Source organism: Hippoglossus stenolepis, chromosome 16 (assembly GCF_022539355.2).
Source record: "Hippoglossus stenolepis isolate QCI-W04-F060 chromosome 16, HSTE1.2, whole genome shotgun sequence".
NCBI classification, from domain to species: Eukaryota; Metazoa; Chordata; class Actinopteri; order Pleuronectiformes; family Pleuronectidae; genus Hippoglossus; species Hippoglossus stenolepis.
The window spans coordinates 20,587,999-20,602,956 of NC_061498.1; the positions used below are offsets into that span (position 1 = coordinate 20,587,999).

General features: G+C 39.3%; 1 protein-coding gene across 1 annotated transcript in view; it reads left to right on the top strand.

Annotated features, from left to right (window-relative positions):
* Positions 1 to 14,958, top strand: part of LOC124854939 (carbonic anhydrase-related protein 10-like) — a 106,190-nt gene that overhangs the window by 70,081 nt on the left and 21,151 nt on the right. The window lies entirely within an intron of this gene.

Below are 14,958 nucleotides of genomic sequence, written 5' to 3' on the forward strand. Positions count from 1 at the left end.
AATAACAACACATATTTAATTCAAAATAAGACAGATTCTCTTGACATACATTCTTAATACTAGGCCAAAGTTTGGTTTGTGCTAATCAATTCTAAAGACTGGTCTCAATAGACTAACCAGTTAAGACCTGGCTTTGTAAAGACCAGTTGGTGCAACTGACCCCTTCAGGTAGAGATTGGATCAGCAACAGGACTATTGGCCACATCACTGTACTAACAACTTCAGCAGTACCCAGAACATAGACAGGGACAAGAGCAGCAGTGCCAACAGCAGCTGAAACAGCAACAGCTGGAGAAAGTTCTGGGATGTGCTTCATGCCTCTCCCAAGCCCCCATGTCTGTCACATGGTTCACGTTGGAGGGATTTTCACAGTGGGGCATTGTGCTGTCATGATCCTCTTAGTGCACTTCGATAGGTCCCTCATAAAATATTGAGATTGTCTCCTCAGGAGCGCTGATTTTAATGACCAGGCGTACAGTCCTCAGAACTCCATGAGAGAGGCAAGGACGGTGGCTTGCTGAGCCAGGGGACCAGCCTTTTCACAGCTGAGCTCTTAAAAACAACTGAAAATCAACATCCAAAGTCCAACATTTTCTATCGAATTAAATGTTAATGATAGTTTAAAAATGCGAAAAAAATGTAAAAGCTGGAAAGGGATCCTTAGAAGCAACAGAGGAACTGCTGTAGTCTTTCACAGTAAAAAGTATTTTCATCACTCCGCTCCTGCACTGTATCATACATGACCTGAGCAATGTGAACTCATCCAGTGGAGGTTGCTATTGGTGGAAAGTGGGCTGCTATTGAGTCAGATCAACTGTAGAAAGGGAGAAATAACAGGTAATACCTTGGTGGAGCGTGGGACAGATGAGCAAATAGTTTACATGTGCCACCAATGTGTGTTGCCTATTGGCAGCATTGGTACCAACCATTTTCTAAAATTCATTCCTAACCCCTTAATTTGATGAAATATGAATATGAAATTATGGTTTTCCCATTTAACACAACAATGCAAGATACAGTCAATTCAACATCCACCCTCTGAATGTCTTTAAAAGGGTTTTGGTGGCAGGTACATTTACTGAGGAAGGGCAGAGGGAGATCAGGTGATTAAAACACCGCCTGTAACCTTCACACTGGTTGCTCAGGATCTAAGGAGGATTTTCCCAGAATGGACTTGTGCTTACTGTGACTGTGAACCGTGCTTAAATATAAACATTAAGCATATAAAACATCTACCAAATTTTCTGGACCTGTTTTCCTTCCACACCTTTCTGTTCCTTGCATTCATTTTTCCCTGCCCAGCATTTCTGAACAGCAGTTCTCCATCATACACAAGAAACTATCCCAGGGAACTGACTGAGTGTGAGTGCCAACTGATCAGGCTACTGGCCAGAGTTGAACTAATCACATGCCATTTTTAACCAAACAGTCTCACATTACCATGTATGCATAAATTTGACTGCGGCAGCACCTGGTGTGAGGAATACTGTCAATTCTGCCTGTTTTAATCTTCTGAGCTACACAGGAACACAGAGTTGGTGAATTTGATTTGTCATTATTACTGCACTGTGTCAGGCCAATGTAAATACATTGCTAGAATATTTTATAGCAGTATATTAAGTCATCAGGCTTTGGCAAGATTTGGTCTTTTTATCTGCTTTTCTCCCCATCAACTTGAGTTTGCAGTATTCTGTCTCATATATCAAATTAATCCTAAAATAACCAATTCCTTTTGGTCAGATCTGGCATGTCTGCGTCTGCACTATTGGAGAGGACCTGACTGTCAGTGATCTTCGAGACACAAATTAATCTGGTCTGCTCTCTTTATAGGAAGCAGCGCAACTGCAGTAAGAGTTAAATCCTCTGTATGAGTCTTGTTTCGTGATTAATGCTCTTGTGCATCTGCTGAGCAAGAGAACATAGCATAGCCATCTGTCCTGGCGAGTGTGTGTTTGAGAGTACGCAGGGTGAGAGCGAGATGGATAGAGATGGGAAAGCATTTATGTGGTGAGAGTGCGTTTGTGTGAGAGCGATGACGGCAAAAACTGAGGGCAAATGTGAGAGCGTGTGTTTGCGCAGCTATGGAAGATAGCCTGTGGGTGTATATGCAGGTTACAGTAAAAAAATAAAATTAGACTTTGTGTATGTGTTAGTAGCACAGTGTAATGTGGTGTGCACCTGTGTGCTATCCAGGCCAGCCTCTCTCGTGCTCGAGCTTCCTCTAAGTGCTTTTCCTCAGAAGCTGTTTCACAACAGATTGGCTGTTTTGGCTCCCGCTGTCAGCAACAGATTTCTTTGTTGCTTAGAAGTTCACAAGATGAATTTACATACATTTTTTTATGGTAATCATCATTGTATTCACACATTAATAAAGACATGCAGGCCCACCCAAGTGAAGCAGTGCATTAACTCAGTTGAGGAGCTTGAACATTTAGGGTCTCATTAAGTCCAAATGAGATCCTTACATAAGGCCTATGCATCTGTTCACACCTGTTGTAGTGAACAGGGGCTGAAGTCAAGCTCATTCCCTCTTGAACTATTTATAAATTATAAACAATTTTATCTTTGTGTTTATTCCGAAAATTTGACATTTGAGCATAGAGATGCGATTTTTATTTAGTTTACGCCCATGACTCATTCACTAACATGGAGTGTTAACTGCTGCTGCCAGGGGTGGGGGGGGTATATTCAGAATATTCAGTCATTGGTCACAAGAAAGAATGGGAAAGTGGACCAAGTGAAATAAAATGAGGGAAAATAGAAAAGGAAGACCAGGTCAAGGGAAGCAGTGATTGAAGTAGAGAACAAGCCACGAGGCTGTGAAAGAAAAAAGAAGGATGCGAATAAGGGTGGATGCAAGTAGACAGAGATGAACACGGGGTCATTCAAACAGGGAATTAATCATTTCGACAGCCTGTCTGCCTTGCACACACACACACACACACACACACACACACACACACACACACACACACACACACACACACACACACACACACACACACACACACACACACACACACACACACACACATGCATACATTACATGCTCTCCCTCAGCCCCTTTTTAGCATAAAGCAGCAGAAGACAAGTTGGACACAGATGGCTCAGTATGAGTGTGATGTTAACACGGCTGACACATGTATCTGCTTCTTTCTGATTGTAGACAAACAACTTTCACACCTGTATTTGGGTCATTTGGTCCAGACCAAGGGAGAAAACTGAACTTTTCTGTCAACTGTAAACATAACGTTATTCAGGGATTTAAAAAGTTAAAAATATGATTTCTCGTGGTTCTGCCCTAACATATTCTAACAACTGAAACAGCGACCTCACAGTAACTGTCCACATATATGATGCTACAACACTGCTTGTAACACATTTTTTCTCCGTCTGTTCCTTTTTATGACACACACAATTCAGTAGCAGACTTTACAATTAATGTATTATCAGTGTTTTCCCTTCTGGTGTCACAAACATTAGAGAATATAAATAAATATTAGAATGGCTTTATTTGCTTTTCTATTGTAACAGACAAAGTGCATTACAATTCACCTCTCATTCACCCACTTCTAGCAGCAGAGCTTACATACAAGGTGTGAGCCGGGGGGCAACTTGTGTCTTGTTCGAGGACACTTTGACGTATAGACAAGAGGAGCCGGGGATCGAACCCAGACCCCTGCTGTTTGCAGACTACCACAGCCATGCCTAGTGGAGCATGACCTCTCTGAAATCCCAACATGTAGCACAAATAATGCAAAATGGCATCACCATTATAAGTTACCTGTCAGTGTAGTGATAGCAACGAAGTGGACCAAAACTAAAAGTTAAAAATTAATATTTTTCTCCTTTGCATGGACCAATTCAACTGTAGAGGAATATATACTCTTTCCAAATGTCATCCAATCAAACCCCTTCACCACGCCTGTGACGTCAGCAGCACTTTCTATACCAGACATGGTGTGATATGCACTACACTGGCTCTCTATGCGAAAATGACATTTTTGCATTGCAGACAGGAAATCAATTCTGCCCACAGCATGCGCGTCTGTAAAGAAGATGATTACCAGGACCATATTTTAAAGCAGATATGGGGTCGGCATGCTGATACATCCACTTTTTCACACATTTTGATATTGTTGAGTGGAAAAATTATTAGGAAGAAAAAGTATTAGGATCAAGAGGCATGACATCTACATTTAGCAGTACATTTTGTAAGGTAAATATTAGTGCTGTGTTATTATGCATTGTATATTTGTTATAATATTATGGATGATGGATGGATGGATGGATGGATGGATGGATATTATGAGACATAAAAGTTTACAAGGGTTAAATTAGCCACTGGAAAGGAGGTGGTTGTGTCTGAAGGCCTGGATGTTCAAAGTATTTTGGTAATTATTCATCAGTGCTGGTGCAATCTATGATCAACTACCATCTCAGAGTTTAGTGACTGTGGCCATTAACAATACATAGAACAGTTATTAATACATGGGTGTAAATAACATAAATGCCCATGAGACTTCATGACCCTAAGACGCAGAGATTCTACAGACCTATACACTTTCAACTAAAAGCCCTTGAGGCAAATTCACATTTGAATGGTATGGAAAACAGCAGTTTGATGCTGTTTGGCCTTGAGGATTTTCGAGTCTATGAATACCCAGAGGGCAGTGAATCCAGAACACTGAGATGCACTCATTGTGTAAAAAGAGCAGATATAAAAAAAGGGCCTGATTGTAAATCCTACAAATTGCAAAGAGCAGCTTGTTAGTGTATGATTGCAGTGGCACCGTCACCCAATAAATATATGTGGACAAACAAATAACTACAAGTTACACAGTGAAGCTATTTAATGTCTAATGAGGGATTTAGCTGAAGACGAGCAGATTGCTTTGGACATGAATAACTGCTGGAACAGTTTTATACTTTAAAGCTAATAAGCAGACATTCATAGCTCCACTCTGGCTGAAGGTTACACAAATCAAGTGAATAGCTTCCAAAGTTACACTCTTTGGTAACAAAAAGAAAGAAGCCTGTATTCATTGCACTGCACTGAAAGTACATTAAGTTCATTAGTATGAACAGGAGGAATGATTGCAGCAGTAAAGTAAAATCTCAAGTCTCACATGTGGACCTGACTAGTTTTAAGACTTAGAAAATAGCCATATCCTTACATAGCCTGCTGAATTTGGAACTTCCATTAGAATTTGGAGCCGTACACATTGATTTTTAAAGTCAGTATTCAAGTTCTGGAGGATGAAAGACTTTCCAAAATCAATACCTACACAACTTGCACCAACTTTCGAAACATAGAAGGATTCGGAGCTGTATATTGCATGGTGAACATCCATATTGTATTTAGAGGTGGTTGCATTGGCTTTGAAAGTGAGCATAGTTGATGTGAAGGAATAAATACTTTGATATGTGTCTTCTAAAACCAAAGTTAATAGCTTTAATAGCTTGCTGTAAAGTTAATCTGTGAATTGAAAAGCTTAAAGATATAGACATGGAATCTACATAAATATTTAGAAGGTGAAATAGCTGAAAGTGTCTTTCAAAATGAATACACTGTCTTCTATATATGTCAACTGCCAAATCCAATGTGTGGAGGTCAAAATAGAATTGGGAACTTCATGTGATGCCTGTATGTTGCACATTGAAGCAAAATCCCATTTCAGTCAGTCAACTCACGTTCAAATGTTTATTGCAACAGTAGAACAGGTTAGTGTTTGGCGTCTAGTCTCCGACTCCAGCCAATCCCCCCGATATGATTACATAGATATGATGGGAGTGATGAGCAAATACTTGTAACCCCCCCTGTCGGAGCCTACAGCTGGATGCTGGGGTGGTGGAGGGGCTGAAGCAACTGGCAGCAACACTGACGCAGCAGTGGGGCAAGCAAAGGGAGTGATGGGACATTTTTTCTGTTTAAACAGACTGCCTAATAAGGTGGGTGTGTATCATAGATGATTGTGGAGAGTGAGGTACGTCACATGATGTATGTCACGAGGTGGATGTCACGTGATTGGAGCAGCGCAGCTCGAGTTAGCTGCCTGAACTAGCTTGCAGGCGTCGCTCCATTAGTGGCATGGGTTTTTGGATGTATAGTTACACAGAGATTTTACTTTCCATTTATCATACTGAAACTCCATCTAACTCTAATTACTATAGATATGGAATTTAGAAGACATATCGGTTGACTTTGAATTCCAACATTCTGACTTCTAAATGTGATCATTTAAAACGTTTTTCAAAACCAATACAGAATTGCTACAGATGCACAAAAAGGTTTGATTTCCAATGCGCTGCGTATTGACTTGGGTTTTTCCATAATAGATTTGTAATTTAGCATATTCATTTTGAAACTTGGCATTTAGTAGCCTACATCAGCAAGGTGAAAAACCTGAAGCTTTTACTTCATACATCAATGTTCTTAGTTATAGATCTATGCTGGCAACTTCAAAATGAAAATGAAAATCTAGATTTGCTGATGCATGACCAAATTATTATACCTTCACTTCCAGGTATTATCATCCAAATCCAACATTCATTTTGAAACCCTTTCCAATACCGAATTGGAAAATGGCTGACTTCCAAAAGCGTTGAGTCTTTTTTCCACACCTAGTTTTGTAACTTCACAATGACAGTATATACAACACTGTTCTTTTCATCTTTAGGATGTGAGTTTGAAGTGGGGATTAGCCAAGTAAGAGATGCTCAGCCCTGTAGCATTGTGTCTCTTTTTCACGAGTGTGCAGCTGGGATTTGTTGGATATGATTGGCCCCCAGCAGCATGAAGCTATAAAAGCGCTAGCAAAGCAGAACTATCTACTCACTTTCCGCTATTGTGATAATTAAACCCGCAGAGGAATAGCCAGGGAGCTTGTCTCTAATAGACACCGACAAAGCAGAGGGCTTAAATTAAAACCTTGGCCCTCACTGTGTGCTCATTTGGGTTACATGCATTATGCAGGGGTCTATTACAGCCATGGTCCAGGTGGGACTGATCACTTTTCCTCTTAAATATTAGCATTTCATTTTCCTTAACATTTATCAGGAGCCACAGCTCTTCTGAACCCTTTTCTATATCCGTCCATCCTACCTATACCTCTCTTTCCTCGTTCTGTTTCTCTTCATCATATTTGTCTGTTTTCAGTATTATTCTGCTTTCCTCTGTGACGGCTCTGCTATTTATTTGTCTTTGTCTCTTTCCTTCTTGTCATTGTTTGACTGATTCCGGATTCGTTCTCTTTGTCAGTATCTGTTTCTCTTTCAATTATTCCTTATTGTGTTGTATTAGGATGTTTTTTGATGCTGGTATTTCTCCTTTTTATTACAACATTTGAATTTAAACAATAATAATCCATCACATTCCTATAATTATATAAGGCAGCTCTACTCTCTCCCATCTGTTTCCTTTTTATTGCCACTGACTACCCGAGAGAAACATAACCACCAAGTGCAAAAAAGATATTACTGTATATGTTAATATAATTCTCTATTGTTTTGTTTCTTATATACGTCATCATTTCATCCTGTTAGTTAAAATATCAGCAGCTACAAAAATGAGCATAGGCTGTACTAAATTAATTAAATGATGTGTTTTTTATACAGTATGTACTCCCAAGACAAGGAGTGACAGAAAGCAGTGTCTGTAAATCACAAAACGTCTAATTAATCCATTCATAATTTATTTTTTTGACATTTGACCATTGTTCTCAGAAAAAAAAATAAAGTCTACAAGTTCTGTTAATATATTCCAAATGGAAATAAGCATTGTGGAAAAATACAGGTTATTGTATTAGGTTACTGTAAATGAGTTATTGAGTGTTACTGCTGCTGTTAATACACCATATTTCATGATATTTTTAAATGTGAATTTGTGACCATTTTGTGTGTTTGTGTGTTTGATTTTCTTCATTAGTGACCCTGGCACCAATGTACAACCTGAGTCAGCAGTTACTAGCCTGGCATTGCCAGATTCCAGCATTAACAAATGGGTCGGGAAAATCTCAGTTCAGTCTGAGGACAAAGCACATAGGAGGGGAAGCACCAACATTCAGGGAACTGTGCCCCAAATCCAGAAATGTACCATTGCAACACTGGAGGTGCTCTGAGATCCCCCCAGGTGTGATTTAGATAGGAAGCAACATTCTCTATAAATTGCTGCTTGACTTTATAATTCAAGGCTATAATAAGACTCATTGCCACAAAAGTTCATGACACAATTTGCCCAATTTAAAAAGTGTGCACTGCATATAATTTGGGATGAACTCTGGATTCATGATATTTAACATATTTTGCGCTGGTGAAATATGATTTATTTATACAAGCATTTTAGTAAAGGTTTTAGTAAAGGCTTGATGCCTTTATTATAAATAAATGTGACCAATATTTATGAACAAATAATTTTATATTTCGATTGATTCCTCCTGTCTAAACTTTTGCTCGAGTGCACTGCAAGTCACAGATTATCATGGAAGAGCTACATGCTTCCACTGAGTTGTTAATCAAATTTTGGCAACCCAAATACTGTGTGTGTGTGTGTGTGTGTGTGTGCGCGTGCGTGCGTGCGCGTGTGTGTGTGCGCGTGTGTGTGTGTGTGTGTGTGTGTGAGGATATTATGGTCAGTTCTCACTTTCTGACCCACTTATAATGAGCTATTTCAGGGTTAAGACTTGGTTTTAGGGTTAAAGTAGGTTGAGGTTAGGGTTGGGGTCAGGCATTTAGTTTTGATGGTTAGGTTAGATAAAAGTACAAGTATGCAAAAATATATATGAATAGATGGAGTTTCACCAGAATATTATTTAGGGTATCTCCAGATGATTAACTTTTGTATAATGTCATCTCCACACCTTTTAAACTCATGCAGCCCTATATCAGCACACTCCCACCTACACAGTTGGCACTACATAGTCACAGTGTTAGTCCGGGCCACAGCAAACATGTTGGACTCCATCTGATCCAAACAGGTTTATTTTGGTTTCATCTGACCGAATAATTTTCTGCCAACATTCACCAGACTTATTTTCATACACTTTGGCAATGTTTGTTTTGTCTCACAGTTTTATTCTGTATTGTGAGCAATGGTTTCCTTATTGGACGTAGTCTGTTTACTTCATGAAAAGTCCTTCACTCTGATCAGTCACTGAAACACCAATTTCCACAGGTAACCCTTGTGCCAAGTCAGAAGCACTTACCGTTCTGTTTTCCCTCGCAAGGTTACATCAATAACAAAATTATGATTCATTTTTAGAGGTCGACCGCTGCACTTTCTTGGTGGTTCAATGTAATTCAGTTTACAGAGTAAGGTTACATTATAACATTAGAAATAGACCAGAAAGAGACAGTTCCCCCAATGAGCAAGCACTTGGCAACAGTGGGGAAGAAAAACTCCCTTTTAACATCAAACACCTCACACTTCAACTTAATAATACACAGGGGTTTTGTTGTATACATTACAGATTGGATAACACATGTTTTAATGCACTCACTGGCAGTGGTTGGTAACAGGCAGAGGGAGCAGGCTAAAGCCAAGTATAACAAGACATGGTCAAAATCTAGAGAAATTTGAAAACTACTGTATGGCTTCATATCTACTGCATGCCTTCATATCTGTAGCATTGCTGGATTTAGAGCATGGTTCCATTTATAGTAAAATAGTGAGTGAGTGAGTGAGTGAGTGACTACTGCCCATCACCTGAAGTTTTTTATGTTAATTTTTAATATAACTGAAGCCTTTGTGAGGTTTCTTGTATAACTACCACATTTTCTTGTATAAGAGTAGTCTTTAAATACCAGCACTATACAGTATGAAGCTGTGCATCTTCCACTCCTGCATAAAAAACATTTGTAAACAAATAGATTCAGTCAACTGAAATGCTTGAGTGCTTTTATTTTGAAATGGTTAGGCTTCAGGAAGTGTTGCAAATGTCTGTGACATTTTCAAGAGACAGTCATTGAAACTGTGCTGAAAGATAATTATCACTATTCATTATTGTGCTGTGAACCACGTGTCAAACATGGAGAAAATCTGCGAGACCACGAATCTCTAAAGAGCAGCGCGGCTGAACTGCAGCTGGTGTGGCTGCTCTAATCTGTTAAATTGGTGGGGGAATGAAAAGCAAGTTGTTCTGTGGCACAACCACAGCCAGTGAGGCCCAGGCATAGCTCAATGGTAAAATGGTAAATGGTCTGTATTTATATAGCTTTTTACTTTGACTATATCAGTCCTTTACAGTACAGCTTTGCCATTCGCCCATTCACACAAACATTTTTAGAGTGCATCTAGGTGTGGCACTTTCTCCACTACAGACAATTCACTGCAAGCACAGCTGTCAAGCCCAAGGACACGAAATTGAGCCGCCAACCCTCTGGTTAGTGGAGAACCTGCTCTACCTCTTGAGCCACAGCCACCCCCAAGTGTTGAAAGTGCAATACTTGTGGAGAAACCCTTCAATACATCCATGGTTCTGATTGTTCAGCTCAGAAAAAGGAGAAGAAATAATGTGTTCAGTTGATAGTTTCATCCAATGTGAGCTGCAATGACCCAGTATATCAGTTTTTTTCCTCGTACCTTTTTTTCCCTTCGCCTATGTTTTGTCTCTTTCTCTGTTCAGCCTCCTGTCTTGACGCTCTCTCTCCAGATATTTGATTCTATTATACGTTTGACAGAAAACAGATGAAGGCTTTGAAGATTTCTCTGACTCTGGTTGGGTTTTCACATCAAACAGCTTTAACCTGTTTGTACTCAATTACAGGGAATATGTTTGATTTGTTTTCCTCAATCCAGTGCAGGGAGCTCCCACGCACAATTGCCAAATCCCAACTGCTGTGCAACAACCCCGTCATCCAATGCAGTTTTGTTAAAAGATGTGAAAAATCACGTGCGCTGTTAAGTTCTATGTTGCTCATCTGTGGCCGCTGCCTCAGTTCTTCAAGTCATTGATTCCAAATGATGTTGGAAACCTTCCTCGGAGATCCGTTTCCATGTTGACGTGAGTGCATCTCATCATTTCTGCAGATTTGTCAGCTGCACATTCAAGCTGCTGATCTCCTGTTCTACCACATCTCAAATGGCACTGAAGGTGTTGTGTTCACTGTTGTGTTCATGAAACCAGTTTAAGGCTTTTACGTTGTGACATGGAACATTATCCTGCTGGAAGAAGCCATTAGAAGATAATAGCCATTAAGGCATTAACGTGGTAAGCAACAACACTCGTATAGACTGTGATAAACATCTATTGATTGGTGTTAAGGGCCCAAAGGGTGTCAAGAACACAGTCCTCACACCATCACACCACCACCAGCAGTCCGGAGTGTTGACACGAGGCAGGTTGGCTCCATGGATTCATGTTGTTGATGCCAAATTGGCATCGACCATCTACAGCCTCAGCAGAAATCTAGATGCATCAGACCAGGTTCAGTCCTCAACTGTCACATTTCTGATCTTAGCTGACATGGTCTCTGCTGTTGCAGACCATCCACCTCAAGTTTTGACATCTTGTTCATTAATTCTCCTCTAGTTTTTACAACATATTGCACAATTCTCTTTTTATTGTTTACATACTTTAGTACTAAACACTAGCACTAAACTTCAGCAGTAAACACACCAAAGCAAATTCCTTGTATGTTTAAACCGACTTGGCAATAAACCCAGATTCTGATTCTGAGGTGCTCTTTTCAACATAGTTGGTAACCTGAGTTACTGTAGCCTTTCTGTAAGCTTGAAGTAGTCTGTTCCTTCTCTTTTGGCCTCATTGGGCTCCATTTGCACTTCAGGAATAGGTAGAGGCAATAGTACCTAGTCCACCAATCACAGAGTTGTTGCATTCTGTTGGGGCTGTAAGGCTCCAAACAACAATTTTTTTTATTTTCAGTGCATTTGACAGTTATTTTCATGAATAATTGGTTTGACTGTTTGGTCTATAAAATGTCTGAAAATGCCCATCGTTAATCCCTGAAGGTTAAGTTAACACACTCAATTTTGTTTTGCTGACTAATCAACTGTCAGAAACCCATTAGTGTTGTGTTTACAACCATATAAAGTGGAAAATCTTCATGTTTTTAAAAGCTCGTACCAGTGAATGTTTTTAATTTGCTTTTATGATTAATTGACAAACAACATTTTTGCCACTTAATTTTTTGTCAGTAAATAATCATGTAATCATTTCAGCTCTCGAGTATTGGTTGGTTCTTGGGTGAAGACAGGCCAATAATGGAACTGAAATGTATAATCAGGTCATTCGGGGCCAGTTCAAATGTCTTTCAGCCATGGCTACCCAAGGGTCTTTACACAGGTAGCTGTCTAGGTGAACATGCTGAACAGTGACAGTGTAAATTCACCTCTAATAAAATGTATTTGGTTATCTATGTACACAGCTGTAGAAATCTCATTTTGTACTTTTTAGATCTCTTAAAATTACTGCTGTTGCTACTGAGACTGTGCTCTTGGTTGGCATTACTGTGGGTGAATCAGAACAGCTAACATTTTACAGCTAATCTCTAAAATACACAACTCCACACGAACAGATGGCATTCATCAGGTTGAAACAAACAATCTACAGCATTGTTGGCGAAATCCAACTTAGAACACTTGTACAAACAAGTCAAAAAGTATGAGAGCTTTTAAGAAAAAAATCTTAAAATGTTCTTACATGAAACCTGCTACATTAAATATGTCTTGTGCTCAGCCTCTGTGCTATTTGTAGCGGAACCTGTCTTTGAATCACAAGGAGGAGTGAAATAACTTGGTCATTTTTAGATGTTTAATCCTCATTAAAACAGTTTTCTTTAAGGATTATCCTGTGAATAGAATTCAGGCTGGTGAGTAATAGCTTAATTTCATCCCACCCCAGCAGTGGCATGTCATGATTAAACTGTGGCTGAGTGCTTTCCCCTAATTTATTATATACAAACAGCACTAATGAATATGTGAATATAGCGAGCATCATAAAAAATTTATGATGAATATGGTTGGTATGCAGGTAATGTGCATTAATGGTTTATGTGAATTGCCAGGGGGCATTGTGAGAAAGTGACAACATGCGGCTCTGGAGTCATGTGAGCAATAGGAGAAGCTGTTTTAATCCACGCAAGCAGGATTGCTTTATTAGTCCTATGTGTGTTAGAAATGCAGAGGAATGTGTTGTATAAGGAAGCAAGAACAAAGCAAAGGGCAGGTAAACAGGAAATATGATTTTAAATCATTGTAGTGATGACATCATTATGAAATGATTGATGAAAGTTAGCATTGCCTGATTGTGGTATATACAGCACGTGAAGAGTATGCATATCCCCCAGATGCTTTTCATTTAGATTTAGTTTTAGTTTTAGTGTTTGTCATTTAGTGTTTGTCGCTTTCTTTAGGACACTTTTATCTAGTTTCTGTTCATGACACCAAATCTTAGGTCTTAGCTTAAGCCTTGTTACAACATGAAAGATAGTAAACACAATATTGTGTCTTAGCCAGAGGTGCTCCAGACATGTTCTGCAGTCGTGTGTGCAACTGACAGAACAGATACGCTTCTATTTTAATTAATCCAGCTGTGTATGCCACATGATGTCCTGCATATTACTCACCATATGAACCAATGAACAGAGCCTGAAGCAAATCGTTATGCTTTTAAACTTGTCTTCTGTGTTAACTTGCGTCACTGCAGTGATTGTGCAAACTGACCTGCAATTAACACCAGTTACCCCATTTATTAATGCTCAGTTTTCTTTCATACAGCCTTTGTTTGTGTTCTTTGACTCAAACAATATCACCAAAGAATCAGATGTAACCCGGTGTAAATAACAATTATAAGATTAGACAACTATATAAATGTTGATGTCCCTATTCCATGAATCATTCTACAAACTAACTATGTAAAGTGTTACTGTACTGGTGGGCAAATCTCTAGGAAAGATCTTTATTCCCACTCTCTTTCCAGGACTGCAGTATTATGTATGTTGTACAGCCAAGGTAACTAAACAGCAACCCTTTACCCCTGTCTTACGCATTTTACTTCACCTTGAAAGTCACCAAAAGAATTGAGAAAAGTGGACAAAGCAGACTTATTCTGAATGTTCATCTTGGACTCGAGTTCAAGGTTAACATTAGTGCTAACTATTTCTGCTGCAGCCACAGCAGGAGTTGCTGATTAAGCTGCAGCCTTGTGGGCTTCCTTTGTGGTTGGCTGGCTGTGTGTGAAGTAGGACAGCGTAAGCCCTTCAAGAGGTCCATGGATCAGTCTAAATAGGTTTCCAGGCCCATTACATAGTAATTCAGTTAAATATGATATGCACATTTTCATTTTCTCCTTCATGAAATAAAAACCAAGACAGCACTCGAGTATTTCCCCGCTGACAGCATACGCTGCCTCGAGTATAACATGACATTAATATGCAGAGTGAAAAGCAGAAGTGTCCTGTTGTTCCACTTAAGCCTCCATAGGAAATATTAAAAAGTAGTGGAAGTAAACCTCGTCATACATCAACACACACCCTACTGTTTCAATTCTGCACTTTGTCAACTGGTATAGTTATATAACTGAGCCATGGTGCCGCAAACGCTGGAGGCAATTGGATTACCCACACCACCATGACTCACTTTGGGAATTACGGTAAAGGAGTCTGTAATAAGCCCATGTTACACTACCATACAAAAATGATAAAAAATAATAAAGATAAAATAAAATAAAAATGATAACTAAAGCAACAATGACAGTTTATTGTCAGTACTGTCTCAGTAGAAATAAACTGTCTCTGACCTTTCAAGTCTTGAAAAGTAGTGAAGCAATTCTTGTATGTTCATGCTAATGGTTCTGTGAGGCTATACTTGGGAACAGCATTGCTTTTATTTAAATTCTAGCATTGGACCGCTAACCTGATTGGCTCATCGTGCTAATTCAAACAGCGCAGCATACTATCCTGATAAGCTTAGCATCCTTACCTGATTATTCTTAGCACGCT